Source organism: Phoca vitulina, unplaced genomic scaffold, assembly GCF_004348235.1.
Source record: "Phoca vitulina isolate PV1807 unplaced genomic scaffold, GSC_HSeal_1.0 scaffold10, whole genome shotgun sequence".
NCBI classification, from domain to species: Eukaryota; Metazoa; Chordata; class Mammalia; order Carnivora; family Phocidae; genus Phoca; species Phoca vitulina.
In genome coordinates this window covers 39,320,824-39,340,420 of record NW_022589713.1, presented here as the reverse complement: position 1 = coordinate 39,340,420, position 19,597 = coordinate 39,320,824, and the positions used below count along the sequence as shown (strand labels likewise).

The window sequence follows — 19,597 nt, the reverse complement described above, 5'->3', positions numbered from 1 at the left end:
GAGGGGAAAATATTTCTGAAATGTCAGGTACGAGTCCTCGGTTATAGCAGGAACTAGAGTAGAGAGCTGGATAGAGCGTGCCCCAATTACAGTTGGAAAGGACCTTCAGGGGTCAATATACTTCTGGTTTTTGCTTGACTTTCCCTGCGGTGGTGACTCCCAATCAGTAGTTAGATGTAGAAAGAAAATCATCTCAAGATGGGCCATTCCCATCAGAAATACTGGCATGGGTCTTCCCACACCAGTCCTGCCCACAGGAGATGGCTGACTTCATCAACACCTACGCAAGACAATGGAGAGCAGGACAGTATGGAGCTCATTGTCCTGTGCCATCTTCCCTTTTGTGTTTTGTTTTGTTTTGCTTTGTTTTGTTTTAGGCTTGGAAAGATGGAAAGACAGTGGAGAAACAGAGAAATTGCCACGTAGAGAAGCTCAAAGTCTTCTCTTTTTGTCTGCTCCTAATTAGCCTTGGAGTACAATGTCTCATTTAAGAAACTCCGTTTAAAGTTTAGAAATTAAAAATGAACATAATTGAGGATTCCAGTTTCAGCTCAGACACGTAGAGAGCTGGAAAGCTCCCACACTGACAACATTGAAAATGTTGGGCAGGCTGAGGATTCACGACTCTTGCTGAACCCATCAGCAAACTGAGGTCACAGGACAACCCACTAAAGTAAAATCTGGGAGAACAGGTACCTACTGGGGAAACCAGGACCGGACCATCTGTTTGCTTGGAGCAGACTCCCTGAATGTTTCATTTTCTAGGGCTGCCATAACCAAGTACCACAAACTCAGTGACTTAAAACAATAGAAGTTTATTTTTTCATGGTTCTGGAGGCTCGAAGTCTGAAACGAAGATGTCTGCATTGGCTATGCTCCTCTGAGGTCCTACAGAAGAATCTGTTCCATGCTTCTCTCTCAGCTTCTGGTGGCTTCTGGCAATCCTCAGCATCCCTTGGCTTGTAGTTTCGTCTTTTCAATTGCTGCTTCTATCCTCACATGACTCTCTTCCGTCTGTGTGTATCTGTGTGTCTAAAAGCCCCTCTTCTTATAAAGACACCAGACACTGGATTTAGAATTTACCCTAACCCAGTAGGACATCATCTTAACTCGATTATATCAAAGATGCTATTTCTCAATAAGGTCCCATTCACAAGTTCTGGGGGAGAGGACTTGAATATATCTTTTTGGGGATGGAGTGGGGCATCATTCAACCCAGTATACCACATAAATCCTCTAATAAGATTCAGTTAAGCATTCAAAATGTGTTACTAAAGACCATGTGAGAGTGCGGCCCCCTGGAGATGAAGATATAATGGGATTTCATCTTCTTGAATGCTTTTCCTCTTGGAACCCCACCAGGGAAGATGGAGGAGAATCTCGATAAAGTGTCTTTTGTCCTTCATGGTGCTGGCTGAGGGGGACAGAAATAAAAGCCTCTGCCAAAAATTCCACCAGACCCATCTCCCCGTGGAAGAAAACAATAAAGAACAAACAAACAAACAAAAAGCTTTTTTTTTTTTTTTTAATCCTAGTGGGTAAAGCAAGGGAACAGTTCCTGTAATGGGCTCCTCCATTTATTTATTTATTTATTTGGGGGGACTCCTCCATTTAAATGACCTCAGCCTCTGAATCCCCAGCCTTGTAGAGCAGGAAGGGCATGCTAGCCTTGTCTTGACTGCTGTTTGTGTTTGTTTTGATGCAAAGAGGCCAAATTAGGAGACTTCTGTTGGCCCAGAAGATCCTCCCAGAAGAAGTGACATGAGGCCTGCTGGTTCGCTCACATTTCTTCCTTCTTTGCCCTATCCTCTGTGGTGGTGGAACCAGGATGTGGTTACCTGTATGAAGGAAAGGTTCAGAGTGATATTCTCTGGGCTGGGGCTGGAGCATATGGCTGAACACCAAACTTTTCAAGATGGTCCTCCTCAGTATCTTTAGACTCCTTCTTCTTTGGAGACTGGTGCTTTTTATGGAACAGAGGGTCCAACTGGCATAGGTAAGGAAGCCCTCATTGCTCTCCTGGCTGAAGCCCCTCCCTTACCCTGGTTGGAAAGCTATTAGAACAAGCCCCTGGCAAACAGCAGAGGAAGCCGCGGGTCCTAGGATGTCCCTTGTGGTACATGCTGGAGTTGTACCAGCATTTGGCTGATGTGTTGTGGGCACCCTGGAGAACTGTACAATGGGGCCATCATACTGAGCCTGGTGAGGCCCTCCGCCACACAGTAAGGTGTTTCAGAGATCTCTGGCATATACTAGCCTAAACTTTCCTGAGACTAAACCATACCAACTAGTTAGAGCCACCACAGCTTGCCACCACCAACCCCATTTAGCTTACTTTCACCTCTGTTACCATGTGGAACCCTGGCTCAAGGAGAGCCCAACCAACCACTTTCTTTCTCCAGGAAGTGGTTCCTCAGAGACTTCCCTGATCACCAAAGCTGCACAGAGATGGATGTCACACAACACATGCAGCAAAGGCTCTGGAATCCTAAGTAATGCTGAGTTCTACGACTCTCCTCTCCACTTCATGTGTTAGCAGCCAAAAGGTAGTGAGGTTCTTGAGCTCAGTGGCATGGCCATTCATCCTTGGACTTTGCCTTCTTATTAGTCTTTTTAAATGACACTCACAAAAGTTTCTAGAAGGCCAGACTTTCCCCAGAGGCCTGGAGGAGTTCATGGAAAAGGACGTTCCTCTTTCAGAGGATCTGGCAAGCAGGTAGTGTCATGTCTGAGGTTCCTGGCCCTTCTCTGCAACACGAAGCATCTGAAACTAACCAGTGTCCACCCACCCTTTCCAAGTCAGCTTCCACCAGCTGGGCTGCAGTCACTTGATCGTTGCTCCCCATCTCTAAACCCCAAACTACTATAAGGGAGCCTACCCTCAGGTACTACATTGTGGTCTCAGTTGTCCCAATCATGCCATCATCCAGAACTGTGTCAGTGAGCATGTAGACCAGAGCATCCCTCAGCCCTTCTATGTCCCTTGTAAATATATTCCCATTAGCATCCTTCTGACTGAGGCAAATGGGAGTATCTTATAAAAGGAGTGTGAGGAAGTGACTGCTCAGTCCTGCACATGCAGCTGACAGCTTGGTACAGCTAACTCAGGTTTCCTGAGAAACTGGAGAAGGGTTTAGCAGAAACAAATATCAATGATAGCACCACAGTGATCCTCTACCCAATCTATGGATTCTATTCCTTGTCCTAATTTTTGTCTTAAGTTTTTCCCCCCTATTTATGAGCTCCTCACTTTATTTATTTTTATTTTTTTAAAGAAGATTTTTTGAGAGAAAGAAAGAGAGTGCAAGTGGGAGAAGGGCAGAGGCAGAGGGAGAGAGAAAATCTCAAGCAGATTCCATGTCAAGCATGGAACCTGATGTGGGGCTCAATGGGGAGCCCTAAGAGGGACTCAATGGGTGGCTCGATCTCATGACCCTGAGATCAGGACCTGAGCTGAAACCAAGAGTGAGACACTCAGCCAACTGTTCCAGCCAGGTGCCCCGAGCTCTTCACTTTATAAAAACAGTTCTGGTGGAGGGGAGAAAGATGGTGGAGGAGTAGGGGACCCTATTTCAACTGGTCCCCGGAATTGAGCTGGATATCTACCAGACCACTCTGAGCACCCACAAAACCAGCCTGAGATGTAAGAAGATCTGGATCTCTACAAACAATATCGCAGGCGGTTGGTTTTGAGGTACGAAGCGGGGAGCTGTGATTCTGCGGGCAGATATCGGAGGATAAACGGAGGCGGGAGGGTGCCTGGACGTGGGGATCCTACACCGCCGGTGAGCGACAGGCTTGCGCGCTGCGGACGGGGCACAGACTCGCAGACCAGTAGCAGCGGGGAAAGGACTTTAGGGCAGCCCCCGGGGCGGGAACCTGGAGCGGCGGGGTCGCGCCTGTGACCTGGGAGCAGCTGGCGGTTTTAGAAGCACAAAGGGCAGAGACATGCTCTGACCTGGAGGCAGGACTGGGGGCGCTGCGGAGGGGTGCACAACCCAGGACGCTGCAGTTTATAGCAGCACGGACAGAAACGGAGACGGTGTGGCCTGGAGAGCTCACTGAAGAACAGACTGCAATCTCTCTGCTCTGAGGCAGAGGGTTGGAACCGGTCTCTTCTGCTCTGACTCGTGGAAGAGACGCGGAAAGCCGCCAGGGAAAGCCGCCAGAGAACAAAAGCCCCCAAAACTGATTCCCGCTGAGCCCATCCCCCGCCACAGGGGCGCAGGGCAACTCCGCCCAAACAGGGTTGCCTGAGCAACAGCGCGGCAGGCCCCTCCCCCAGAAGATAGGCTGGGAAAACAAGAGGCCAGCAACCCTAGGTCCCAAGAAAACAGGTGCATCTTGCTTGGGTTCTGGTCAATAATTTGGACTCTGTACATTCCCTCAAACACCCATCAACAGAATGACTAGGAGGAGGAGCCCCCAAAATAGAAAAGACTCAGAGATTATGACTTATGCTGCAGATTTACAAATGGATGCAGATATAACCAAGATGTCGGAGATGGAATTCAGGCTAGCAATTGTGAAGACAATGGCTAGAATGGAGAAATCAATTAATGGCAACATAGAGTCTCTAAGGGCAGAAATGAAAAGTGAATTGGCGGAACTTAAAAATGCTATCAATGAGATCCAATACAATCTAGATAATCTAACAGCTAGGGTAACTAAGGCAGAAGAATGAATAAGCGACCTGGAAGACAATATAATAGATAAAAAGGGAAAAGAGAAGGCCAGGGAAAAACAACTCAGAATCCATGAAAACAGAATCAGAGAAATAAGTGACACCATGAAGTGTTCCAATGTCAGAATAATTGGAATCCCAGAGGGAGTAGAGAGAGAGAGAGGACTAGAAGATGTATTTGAGCAAATCGTAGCTGAGAACTTCCGTAATCTGGGGAATGAAACAAACATTTGTGTCCTAGAGGCAGAGAGGACCCCTCCCAAGATCAAGGAAAACAGGCCAACACCCCGACATGTAATAGTAAAACTTGCAAATCTTAGAACCAAGGAAACCATCGTAAGGGCAGTTAGGGGGAAGAGATCCCTTACGTACAGAGGGAGGAACATCAGAATAACGTCCGACCTATCCACAGAGATCTGGCAAGCCAGAAAGGCTTGGCAAGACATATTCAGGGTACTAAATAAGAAGAACATGCAGCCAAGAATACTTTATCCAGCAAGGCTTTCATTTAGAATGGATGGAGAGATGCAGAGCTTCCACGACCGGCAGAAACTGAAAGAATATGTGACCACTAAGCCGGCCCTGCAAGAAATATTAAGGGGGGGTTCTATAAAAGGAGAAAAACCCCAAGAGTGATATACAACAGAAATTTACAGGGACAATCTATAAAAACAATGTCTTCACAGGCAACATGATGACAATTAATTCATATCTTTCAATAATCACTCTCAACGTGAATGGCCTAAACGCTCCCATAAAATGGCACAGGGTTGCAAATTGGATAAAAAGACAGGACCTATCCATATGCTGCCTACAAGAGACTCATTTTGGACCTAAAGATACATCCAGACTGAAAGTGAAGGGATGGAGATCCATCTTCCATGCCAGCGGACCTCAAAAGAAAGCTGGGGTAGCAATTCTTATATCAGACAAATTAGATCTTAAATTGAAGTCTGTAATTAGAGACACAGAAGGACACTATATCATTCTTAAAGGGTCTATCCAACAAGAAGATTTAACAATTGTAAATATCTATGCCCCCAACATGGGAGCAGCCATCTACATAAGCCAACTGTTAACCAAAATAAAGAGTCATATTGATAAGAATACGTTAATTGTAGGAGACCTCAATACTCCACTCTCAGCAATGGACAGATCATCTAAGCAGAAAATCGACAAGGAAACAAGAGCTTTGAATGATACATTGGACCAGATGGACCTCATAGATATTTACAGAACACTCCACCCTAAAACAACAGAATACTCATTCTTCTCGAGCGCACATGGAACTTTCTACAGAATAGACCATATACTGGGTCACAAATCAGGTCTCAACCGATACCAAAAGATTGAGATTATTCCCTGTATATTCTCAGACTACAATGCTCTAAAACTGGAACTCAATCACAAGAAAAAAATTTGGCAGAAATTCAAACACTTGGAAGCTAAAGACCACTCTGCTTAAGAATGTTGGGTCAACCAGGAAATCAAAGAAGAACTTAAACAATTCATGGAAATCAATGAGAACAAAAACACATCGGTCCAAAACCTATGGGATACTGCAAAGGCTGTCCTAAGGGGGAAATACATTGCCCTCCAAGCCTCACTCAAAAAAATAGAAAAATCCCAAATTCACCAACTAACTCTACACCTTAAAGAACTAGAGAAAAAGCAACAAACAACGCCTAAGCCACACATTGGAAGAGAAATAATTAAAATTAGAGCAGAAATCAATGAATTAGAAACCAGAAACACAGTAGATCAGATCAATGAAACTAGAAGTTGGTTCTTTGAAAGAATTAATAAGATCAATAAACCACTGGCCAGACTTATCCAAAAGAAAAGAGAAAGGACCCAAATTAATAAAATTATGAATGAAAGGGGAGAGATCATGACTAACACCAAGGAAATAGAAACAATTATTAGAAATTATTATCAACAACTATATGCCAATAAACTGAGCAACCTGGATGAAATTGAGGCCTTCCTGGAAACCTATAAGCTGCCAAGACTGAAACAGGAAGAAATTGACAACCTGAATAGGCCAATAACCAGTAACAAGATTGAAGCAGTGATCAAAAACCTCCCAAAAAACAAGAGTCCAGGGCCTGATGGATTCCCTGGGGAATTCTACCAAACATTCAAAGAAGAAATAATACCTATTCTACTGAAGCTGTTTCAAAAAATAGAAACAGAAGGAAAACTTCCAAACTCATTCTATGAGGCCAGCATTACCTTAATCCCCAAACCAGGCAAAGACCCCATCAAAAAGGAGAATTTCAGACCGATATCCCTGATGAATATGGATTCCAAAATCCTCAACAAAATCCTAGCTAATAGGATCCAATAATACATTAAAAGGATCATCCACCACGACCAAGTGGGATTTATCTCCGGGATGCAAGCATGGTTCAACATTCAAAAATCAATCAATGTGATAGATCACATTAATAAGAGGAGGGAGAAGAACCATATGGTCCTCTCAATTGATGCAGAAAAAGCATTTGACAAAATACAACATCCTTTCCTGATTAAAACTCTTCAGAGTATAGGGATAGAGGGAACATTCCTCAAGTTCATAAAATCCATCTATGAAAAACCCACAGCGAATATCATCCTCAATGGGGAAAAGCTGAGAGCCTTTCCCTTAAGATCAGGAACATGTCAAGGATGCCCACTCTCGCCACTATTGTTCAACATAGTATTAGAAGTCCTAGCAACAGCAATCAGACAACAAAAAAATAAATAAAAGGTATTCAAATTGGCAAAGAAAAAAAAAAATTGGCAAAGAAGAAGTCAAACTCTCTCTTTTCGCAGACAACATGATACTTTATGTGGAAAACCCAAAAGACTCCACCCCCAAATTACTAGAACTCATCCAGCAATTCAGTAATGTGGCAGGATACAAAATCAATGCACAGAAATCAGTTGCTTTCTTATACACTAACAACGCAACTGTAGAAAGAGAAATTAGAGAAACGATTCCATTTACAATAGCACCAAAAACCATAAGATACCTCGGAATAAACCTAACCAAAGAGGTAAAGGATCTATACTCTAGGAACTACAGAACACTCATGAAAGAAATTGAAGAAGACACAAAAAGATGGAAAAATATTCCATGCTCATAGATCGGAAGAATAAACATTGTTAAAATGTCTATGCTACCCAGAGCAATCTATACCTTCAATGCCATCCCGATCAAAATTCCAATGACATTTTTCAAAGTGCTGGAACAAACAATCCTAAAATTTGTGTGGAATCAGAAAAGACCCCGAATTGCCAAGAAATGTTGAAAAAGAAAAACAAAGGTGGGGGCATCATGTTGCCCGATTTCAAGCTATATTACAAAGCTGTGATAACCAAGACAGGATGGTACTGGCACAGAAACAGACATATAGACCAATGGGACAGAATAGAGAACCCAGATATGGACCCTCAACTCTATGGTCAAATAATCTTTGACAAAGCAGGAAAAAACATGTAATGGAAAAAAGACAGTCTCTTCAATAAATGGTGCTGGGAAAATTGGACAGCCACATGTGGAAGAATGAAACTCAACCATTCTCTAACACCATTCACAAAGACAAACTCAAAGTGGATGAAGGACCTCAATGTGAGACAGGAATCCATCAAAATCCTAGAGGAGAACATAGGCAGTAACCTCTTTGACATCGCCCACAGCAACTTCTTTCAAGATACATCTCCAAAACTAGTGAAACAAAAGCAAAAATGAACTTTTGGGACTTCATCAAGATAAAAAGCTTCTGCACAGCAAAGGAAATAGTCAACAAAACAAAGAGGCAACCCACAGAATGGGAGAAGATATTTGCAAATGACACTACAGATAAAGGGCTGGTATCCAAGATCTATAAAGAACTTCTCAAACTCAACACCCAAAAAACAAATAATCAAGTCAAAAAATGGGCAGAAGATATGAAAAGACACTTCTCTGAAGAAGACATACAAATGGCTAACAGACACATGAAAAAATGTTCATCATCATTAGCCATCAGGGAAATCCAAATCAAAACCACATTGAGATACCACCTTACACCAGTTACAATGACAAAAATGGACAGGGAAAGAAACAACAAATGTTGGAGAGGTTGTGGAGAAAGGGGAACCCTCTTACTCTGTTGGTGGGAATGCAAGTTGGTACAGCCACTTTGGAAAACAGTGTGGAGGTTCCTCAAAAATTTAAAAATAGAGCTACCCTATGACCCAGCAATTGCACTACTGGAGCTTTACCCCAAAGACACAGATGTAGTGAAAAGAAGGGCCATATGTACCCCAATGTTCATAGCAGCAATGTCTGCAATAGCCAAACTGTGGAAAGAGCCGAGATGCCCTACAACAGATGAACGGATAAAGAAGATGTGGTCCATATATACAATGGAATTTTACTCAGCCATCAGAAAGGATGAATACCCAACTTTTACATCAACATGGATGGGACTGGAGGAGATTATGCTAAGTGAAATAAGTCAAGCAGAGAAAGTCAATTATCATATGGTTTCACTTATTTGTGGAACATAAGGAATAGCATGGAGGACATTAGGAGAAGGAAGGGAAAAATGGGGGGGGGGGAATTGGAGGGGGAGATGAACCATGAGAGACTATGGACTCTGAGAAACAAACAGGGTTTTAGAGGGGAGGGGGGAGGGGGGATGGGTTAGCCCGGTGATGGATATTAAGGAGGGCACGTACTACATGGAGCACTGGGTGTTATACAAAAACAATGGATCGTGGATCACCACATCAAAAACCAATGATGTATTGTATGGTGACTAACATAACATAATAAAATTAAAAAAAGAACACTTAAAAAAACAAAAAAAAAACAGTTCTGATACCAAACATCAGTACCTTTGGACCCTACTCAGAGCCCCTGATGCCTGAGTGAGAAGTTCCTTTAAAGTGGTGCCAGGGTGGCGGTTGGTTAAGCGTCCAACTCTTAGTTTCAGCTCAGGTTGTAATCTCAGGGTCGTGAGATTGAGCCCAGCATTGGGGTCTATGTTCAGCACGGAGTCTGCTTGAGATTCTTTCTCCTTCTTCTTCTGCCCCTTCTGCTTGTGCTCTCTCTCTCTCAAAATAATAAATAAATCCTTTAAAAAACGTTCCTTTAGAGATGCCTTTCTATATTCTTGTCTCTTTCACTGTGACTTTGTCAAAAATGACCAGTCCATGATAGCGGAACTTTAGGAATTGTCCCCAAGGCTTGGGGAAGGTGGGATCTTCTTAGTGTCCATCCTCTGAGTTTTTCTAGAAGAGCTGATGAAGAAATCAACTTGGGATTTTATACTCCTCTTCCTCGCATCCCGTATCCTCAAACCTAGTACCTAATCGGAAAGGCTGCCTGCCTCTGTGTTTGTTTGTCCTCCAAATCTAAACTAACTTTTCGGGAATGGACCAGAACACTTTTTAGCAAAGATCTCCACAAAAATCTCTTGAGGGGAACAGAAGGAATGATTTTTTTTTTTTTTTCTAAGCCATCAGGGCTCTTCCTCTCAGCCTCTGAACCTGGGAAAGAAAGTACCTGGATTCCTTGCTATCTTAGGTGAAGACAGGAGATTTCAGTGAGGCCAACAGAGAAACGAGTATGTAGCTGAGGTGGCAATCTTTTCAAAGGGCAGCATCTCTGGTGAATAGAGGAAGAGTGGTCACTGCTGATCAGGATTACGTGTGTGGGTGGGGGGAGTCATTTTAAACCTTCTACAGAACAACAGATTCCAGAGAGTAATCTCTTATTTTATGTGACACATAAACCCATTTTAACGGAAAGCTCCCTGGTGGCTCAGAGGCTGGGAGGTGCCTGACTGAGGGTGGAGAGGGTAGAAGGCTGCAGATGGGAACCTTGAAGCTTCCTGTGGCTGGCCTGCTTGTGTGTTCAGCTTGGCTCTAGGCATGGGTCTCTGAGGGTAATGGGTCCGTTGTCTTGGGAGGCATGGAGCTCTACCTTGGACTGGATGACACTTGCAGGGTGACTCTTCTCTACTCCTGTCCTATTGTGAAGTGATGGAGACTGGGCTGTGCTTCACATAAATCATTCTTTTGTTGCTGTTAAAAAACAAGCAAACGCAAAACCCAGAGAAAAGGTATGCATTTTGATAGATAAAGAAGTTGAATTTTAGAGAGGGGAAAACATATTTAGCAAAGAGTATGCCTGAAGTTAGGATCCAAGATCTTTCCACTGCTTGTCCAGCACTTTCTCCAATATTTTGTGATCTACCTATAAGAAGAAAATTATATCGGTCAAAGGTCAGATAGTAGAAAAATTATTTTGGATCAATAATGTATCCTTTCAAGTCACATCAGTGGATCCAGCACTACATAAAAGGCAAATCTTTGGCTTTGTATTTAGCAGATTCTGAGCTTGGATCCCATCTGCATCATGAAAACATGGCCAAGTCTTACAACTTTTCAAAGCCCCAGTTCCTTCATGTTTAAACTGTGCCAGCACCTGCACATTCCTGCTTGGTTGTGAAAAGATCAGTGGTAACAAATAAGAGATGCTCCTAATGAAGGATAGTTGGAAGAAAGGCAGGCAGGAACAAGGGACCCCCACCCTAAGAGGAAACCACCCTTAAAAGAATTTTACACCACTCTGGAAGGAGCCGTCCACCCTTTCCCACGTGGTAGGTAGATGACAAAAACCTGATTGGATGACAGGCTCAGGGAGGGTTAATCAGATTAAAACAGCCCACCAGCAAACCCATAAAAACCCTTAGACTTAGAAACTCCGGTGGCAACTCTCTCGGGTCCCCTCCCTGTTGCAACTCTATCAGGTCCCCTCCCTGTTCGTTCAGAGCTTTGTACTATTGCTCAGAAAACTTTGCTTTTGCTTTGCTGCCCACCACTCTTCCTCTGGTCTACCTCTTTATTCTTCCAAGCAGCATGACCAAGAACCACGGGCACCAAAGGAAATGAAATCCTTCAACACTACTAGAGTTACGAACAGCTCAGGATGGCAGATTCCACTCTCCTTGATGTCAAGTGTTAAATGGCCCAGATGATTTGGGGAAAGGGCAACAGTGAAATGTCCAGCCACTTTGCCGAAGGGCCAAATTAGGGGAGAGGCAACAGCAAGGGAGTTGGAAGACCCACCACACGTGTGGATGGGAGAAGACATGACTGCATTCAGATTAGGAAGTTTTCCATCTATTTTGCATCAAGCCATGGGAAGGTTAAACATATTGCTCACAAAGTTCCCTGATCTTATTTCATGCTAAAATGTTGTCATAAACCAGAGCCTACTAAAATATGACATCCCCGTAGACAAGAACCATGTCTACTCTATTTATTATTAAAATATTTATGGAATGTTCGTGTGCCAGGCACTGTTAAATGAATGAGTAAATGAAAAGTTACGCCTATCTATTTTGTAGATACATCCTTTCTTTCCAGAACAAATCACAGAGATGATTGAAACAGCAAGTTATTTCTGGGATGGAAAATGTGAATTGTGTTGGGTTTCTGTGACCAAAGTGATTAGAACAAACATTGAATGTCCTCTACAGAACCGAAAAAAATCTCAGGCCAAGTGAGATAAACATTTGAAAAAAAAATTGAAAACAAAATTATCTCCCACATTGGCATTTCCCAAAGTCATTGCAGAAGACGAAATCTTAGAACTCGGGGGTTGAGATTTTGGATCTCTTTTTTAATTTATTATTTATTTATTTATTTTTAGAGAGTGCATGAGCGGTGGGGTGGGCAGAGAGAGAGGTAGAGAGATCTCAAGCAGACTCTGTGCTGAGGGCAGAGCCCGATGCGGGGCTTGATCCCACAACTGTGAAATCATGACTTGAGCCGAAATCAAGAGTCCCCGTTTCAACTGGCTGAGCCACCCAGGCGACCCTGGATCTGTTTTTAAAAGAACACTCTAGCGCTTCCTGGATGTAGGTCCGTGGTTAAGTCTCTAACTTTCCAACCCTCATCTCGAAAATGGAGGTAGTGGTAGCAACTACCTCAGAGCAATCACGTGAGTGTTGTATGGCCTCAAGTATAGGGCGTGCCTGGCACAGTTCCTGGCACATAGTGAAGGCTCAGTGATGGCGACTCTTGGCTCTTAGAGCCATACCTCGTATCACGGGTTCTGTTTAGGAATGAAGAATCTGGGATGTGGGCTTGGAATCCACTGGAGACTAATTCCCCAGCGCCACCTGGTGACCACTTTATCAGGATAGTAGCCTACAACCTTCTAAGGGCAGGAGAAAGCTCCTGACAGTAGGCTACTCCCTCTGTTGTTCAGTATTTAAATGAAAAGACAACTTTTGATACATGGGAGACTTTTTCATCATTATTGTAAATGACACTCATTTACCAGAATTCGAAAAATAACCAAATCTTCTGAGATTATGTTTCAGCTATATTACTTTTCACTTTACTAACTTTGGAAAGCAACAAAAAGGGTTACTTTTTTCAGTATCCCTTTAAAAATAAAAGCATTATCAATTGTGAATTTTACTGGGACTGTTGAGAGTTGGAGAAGCACTCACTTTTCAGAATAAATTATGAAACAGTAAAAAATACATAGATATGAGGTCAAGAAATCATGGATATTTGATATACAAGGGACACCATTATAAATGTAGCTTGTTTCTTCACTCTCTGGTCTTTTTTCTCTTTTTATGTCTTGAAACTAGGGATTCTTCAGCAAAAGCCTATGGATATGTTTCAGGAAGTTCCCAAGCGTCCTGCAATTTGAAGCGAAAATTTTGTGCATATGGGTAGTAGTGCTGGTATTATCTTCTTAAAAGTCTGTAATACCTGAAAAACAATCAAACAGCAAAAAAGAACCATTGCTCTAAAAAGAACTCTGATGGAACTTGAGTAAAATTAATTTCAAGGTCTTCACTCCATTCTTATTTTCTTATACTCTCCAATAATTCTATTTTTCTAGGTTTCTCTTCCAGCTTCTTCTGCCGAGAAGTACAACGTGAACTGCTACTCATATGGGGAAAAGGGATATATACAATACGTTCTCAGAGCCTGACACTGGTTGGTTAGCTTTGTCTATATCCTCTCTTGGGTGCTTATAGTATAAAGCATGAAGATGTCACATGGGAAATGATGTTGATACAATAGTAGCCTTCATGTACGTTATCATGCAAGTTATACTACAGGTCATGGAACAGAAGGGTTCACAGGTCAAATAAAGATGCTGAAAGCAAGGACTTATTAATCTATTAAAAACCCATAGCAAGAAAGAAGGTGAAAGCCATGGGGTAGGTTAACTCATTCAGGGTAGTGTTCAAGAGGAATAGAAGGACCACACAGCTAAAAGCTCTGCAATGTTCATATATCCTGCATATATAGCATCCTTCTCCACTGATTGTGTGATACAGAGATCAGATCTGAAATGTGAGCAAGACAGGCCACAGAAGGAAGGAGCTAGTGAAACACGTTCCTTCTGAGAGAAGCAAGGGCAGGTAATTGAAATTCACTGATTAGCCTGATAAGTTGCTATGGGTGCCAAAGGGTGACCAAATTAAGACCTCAAAAATATTGAGTGCCTCATATTTCTTATGTATATTTAGCATATCAGGAATACATGGTGCTTCATGTATATTTAGTGCATCATAAATATATAGTGTTTTCTTCATCTTTCCATTTCTATTTTTGTTCAGACTCACATGCTCTACTTATTTTATGTCCTGAAGTTTACTTTCTTTGCTATGTTTAACACATTGTATGAATTTCATTTATCTCCTTTGTTTTCTTGCCGTCTATAGAATTAAATATTGACTAACAATAGCAAATATGTATTGTAGCACAGAATATTTGTGGCCCTCGAATAGGAGCTCCCAGTTAGTTTAGATGATCCTGCACCAGAGAAATATAGTTTCTGTTCTTTGCTTACCACAGTCCTCCATAGCTTGGGGAATGAACACTTCTGATTTTGGTTGACCTGCGTTTTAATCCTTACAGGGTCAAGGTGTCAAAAGAAATTTTTTACGTATAACTCTATCTCCTGGTCTTTGCAAAAGATATGCGAAGTAGTTGGTAGATGTTAAGCATGTTTGGAGACAGGAACTGGACTATCTCTGAAGCATAAAGAGTAGGAAGCATGTGTGAGGTTAGGAAGACCTACAGGGTCTCTCCCTACAAAAGTCCCTAATTAGGGGTTTTCTCAGCCCCTTGCATGAATAGAATGCTCCTTCCTCTCCTAGTTTTTGTTACCAGGGATGGTATGCTGCTGCTGCTGCTTCTTCTTCCTCTTCTCCTCCTCCTCCTCCTTCTTCTTCCTTCTTCCTTCTTCTTCTTTCTTCTTTCTTCTTCTTCTCCTTCTCCTCCTCCTTCTTCTTCTATTTTGAAGCATCCTAAAGGAAGCCAGCAGTATACCCAATTAAATACAGAGACTGCTCCCTCCCACCGGTCCCTCCCTCAACCCATCTCTGGAGCAGTGAAGAAAAACACAACAGCCTACTTGATTGCTTTTATTTTCATTTTTTATTGAAAGCTTCATCAAAGAAAACAGAAGTTTAAACCTAACATCCACTGATCTACAGAAAGCCCAAGGAACGGGGGAAATGGTAGCTAATTTGACTGTGGTACAGATGAAAAATTAAAAATAAAACCGGAAACACCATAGAGTTACAGAACTTTCCATGACAGAGACAGCAGTACAAAATGCTCTTAAATAAAGTTCAGATTTGAATGATGTTTCAGAAGTTCCATGAAGTCAAATATGGCCTAAAACAAGGGTTTTAAAAGAAGCTGTGTCCCATTTTTTTTTTTAATTTAAAGAAACTGGAATTTCATAGCAAGTACACTTTTACATTTATTCTTTGAAAATTAAGATTCCAATTACATTCCTCTTCTTTTTAAATAAATAGAAGCATTAATTTCCAGAATGGAGAAAACTTTTTCAAGTGTCTCTTTGAAATAGTTTTTATAGTTCCTGAAAAGTATGAAATAACTCATTTTTTCATATATGAGGAAATGACATATTTTGGGGAGGAGGACAGAGCATCTTTCTTAAGAATCTAAGACCAGAGGGTTTAAAATACAAAGCATAACACTAAAGTTACACTTTGGACACTACTTAAATTTGAAACGATCAGAAAAAATCCACTGGAGTGTCAAGGTCATTCACCCTTATTACTGTGATGCAAAGTAAAAAAAATAAATAAATAACAAAACAATGCATTTTTTTTTTTGCCAAAGATTTAAGATAGGGATAAGAGTGTATATTTAACCAAGAGATGTTATTATATTCTCATAACTCAATTTTGAGTTGACCTTTTCTTCTGGTTAAAATTTCAATAGTGAACGAAACCAAAACAGCTTTCTTTTGAGGGAAGCCAAATACTTTGCTACAATTTTTTTTCCCTTTGTATTTGCAAGAATACAGCCAACTCTCAATTATTTGCGGTGGATGGGAAAGGGATATTATGGACAGTAAAAATCCGTGGTATGTAATGCACTGACTGTTTTACTAATGATTTTAAACTCCTTCGGTAAATCGAGACTTAAAGAAACAGACTGATTTGAATTTGATTTCCAAATGTTTCTTTTCCACCCTCACGGTGAAATGCTAATAAAAGGAAATAGAGCCGAAGACCTAACAGTTGAAAAAAGAAGACAAAACAAATCTATCAAGTAAATAGTTAGCCCTTCAAAAATTGAGAGTGATTGTATTTCTGCAAGACTCAGTCATTGGGGAAGTTACTAACTGGAGTGAATAAAATGGAAGAAAAGTGTGACTCCGTGGCCCAGAGGTTCTTCCCTCAGACTCCAAGCTTGATCTCACCTCTGCTCCAGCTTTAAATCTTCCTGAGTGGAAGAAGCGTTTCTTAAAATATTATTTTCCCTTTCAGAAATACAAAGAAATGAGTACTGAGAAGCTATCCATCCTTTTTTCATGTGACAGGGAGCATACGTATTAGGGTATAAAACGAAAGAGAAAGAAACCACCAATCTGGGGTGAGCTTCCCTGCCCCAGATGAGAAAAGATCTTTGGGGCCACTCAGGGATCTTATATTTAGCTTTGTATTTTCCTGAACTCTGTGCAGTCCACAAAGGACAGGCATGACCAAGAACACTCAGATTAAGGGACCGATTTCATATTTAAGAATATTGGGTAAGAAATGTTAAATTTGAGTTAGACTCAACTGTCTTCCAATGCCACGGTGGATGTCATTTGTAACAAATTGATTCATTAATGAAATCCCATTATCACTCTGTCACAGGAAGGGGGTAGTATACAGAATCAATGAGCCTGTTTAAATTCTGTCAGTCCCTCAGATTGGAGTGCGATGCTGTCAGTCTCAGTGAGCTCAAAATTTTGAAGGATGCCAGGCACAATAACACAAAAAACTAAAATCTCATCCTTCACTCCCTACTGTGGACAAGATAACGTAGATCAAGTCTCTATGACATGTTTAAACTTTGTTATGAAATATGATTCCTCAAATGTGCTCAACGTTGTTTATACACATACGTAAATATCCCCCTTCATTTGTTTTTATATCATCTAAAAACATTAATCACTGAATCCCACTTAAGAATTTCTCCCTGCTTATCAGCTCATCTGCAGTGGTTCGTGCACGCAAATTAAGAATGAGACTGAGTTGTCAAATGTATTTTTAGTTCCCTACTAACATTATAATCTGTCTAGACAGTCCATTGAAACTTCGGAATCATGAAGAAGACTGCAAAAGTGCTACTCAAATCAAATCTCACTCTTCATTAATGGGGATTTCAGGCCACCATAAAAGATACCTAGGTATATATATTAGACATCGCAAATATTCAAGTAATTTTTTTTTTAGGAAAAAAAGCTATTCTTTTCTTGTCACACATGAATTGAAATGATTTTCACACAGTTTTGCAAGGGGTCGATGTATTCTGCAGGGACAATGACCTTCTGCTCCATCCAGGCTTTTTCTGCTCTCAGCCTTCCGTCTCTAACATGAGTGCTTTTAATACCATGTAGTTTTTCACTAGAATGTGTGGAAGTGAGTCTTATATGCTATCAAATGTGGCAGATCTGTTAAAGTCACAGGAAGAATTGATTCAAGTGAAGCATGGAGACAACATCTGAATGATTGAAATTTATCAAGGAAACAGCCAAACCGAAGTCAGGTAGAGGATTTTTTGTTGTTGTTTCGTTTTTAAGAATTTTATGTCACTTGCAAAAACCAAGGTGTGCCAGTCTTCAAGGACAAACAGTCACCAGCACCTGCTAGCATTACCTTTAGCTTACCTAGGGGCCGGACATCTCCAGAACACATGGCCATGCATTGAGTCACTATGCATAATTTGTCTTCCCCGACAAAACCTTATCATTATTAAAAGAAAACCCCCTCCTCCACTGACCATGTAACTAGAGTTTGGATAAGATAACTTTTATCCCATTTGGATTGTGGCTTTGGTTTGTTTCCTGATGTTTAGAAGCCTTGGCAATTAAAGTCAAAAGGAAAAAAATGGAAATATCTGAATAAATGTTTGGAAATCTGAGCCAGAATACTTAAAAAAAAAGAAAAAAAAAAAAGAGTCCTAAATAGGATTAGAATCACCATAATATTAGTTGCTGATTCAATCAGGATTCTGATGTCTGCGTATACTGAACACATTTTGGTTTGTTTTATTCTCATACAACGTAATGCTGCTTACCTGTTGATGCTTTTTGTTTATTCCCCCAGACTTGACTCTTAAAAACAATCATTAGGTAAGATGACAGATGCAAATTTGAACATGTGTCATTTTTCCTTCTTTTTTTTTCTTTTTGGTTTGAAATAAGATATTTTCTAGAATGGCATGATATAAAAAATCCAAACACAAAACACACATGGACACATAAAATGACAGGTAATTTCCCTGTGCCTGAAGTGGCTTAAAAAAATTGAGATCATTGAAATTTCATAGTTGAAAAAAATGTTTCTGAATGTATAAATAAAGCAGTAGTTTTGAATAGAAACAGGAAGTTACCTAGGCACATTCATCAGCCACATGGTAGCTACCTCTTAGCCTCATTGTTGATTGCGTAAATGAGACTTTCTTTGTATCACATTAAGGTTTTTTTTCGTGTTTTTTTTTTACAGAAACAAAAGAAAGCATGTTGGTTTCATATTCAAATGAATTATGCCCAGGATAATCCTTATTTATACAAAGAGTTCAGAGACTGAAAAAGAGAAACGAAAAGCACAGTTCCTATACATGTTCCTTAAACCCCCTGAAACTCAGGGGCCCGCTTCTCAAAGATAAAACTTAAGTGCCACCCTTGAAATACATGAGCAGCTTGAAGGACGGAACAGAAGATAGTACACACCTAGGATTCTCTCTAGAGCATGGAAAACCATTAAGGATGGGTGTCACCAGATGGAATTTCTCTGTAGCAGCGCACGCTACATTTTCTTGGATCCATTTGTGCCTCTGACTTGGCTGCAAAGATAGGGAGCCACTTTCTAGACTTGAGCTTCCAATTCATGGGGTTTCAAATAAGAGAACTGGGCTCATTTCTGTTAACAGGTCACAAATAGTTGAATATTGACAATTTCAGAACAGCCAAACTCATTACTGATACTGACCTAATGGGATTATGATTTGCCTTTTAAGTTTTTTTAGTTTTTAAAAGCCTACCATTTTTTTTTTTTTTTTTTTACAGTGCACTTAACGCATTTCCCTCTTCCTTCTGGACTAAGACAGGTTCCCCCGACTTAGTTTGTGAGAAAACTTCCACCTATCTAATTCCAATGATCCCTTCAGAAAGCAACTCTGTTCATAATTCAACTAACAAAGTTCCATCGGTCTTAATTTCAGGTAAAACTATACAGGTTGAACATGGATTCCATGAGTCAAATATGCAGACATGTTTGTTAAGTCAATCTAATTCATTTTAGACAAAGTTTTGCATCATTCTCAATGCAAATATATCTCCTTTGGCTTTAAAGATTGAGCAAACCT

General features: G+C 41.0%; 1 pseudogene; it reads left to right on the top strand.

Moving 5' to 3' along the window:
* Positions 1–1,915: 1,915 nt before the first annotated feature.
* On the top strand, positions 1,916–3,086 carry LOC116635253 (annotated as a pseudogene).
* The last annotated feature ends 16,511 nt before the right edge of the window (positions 3,087–19,597 follow it).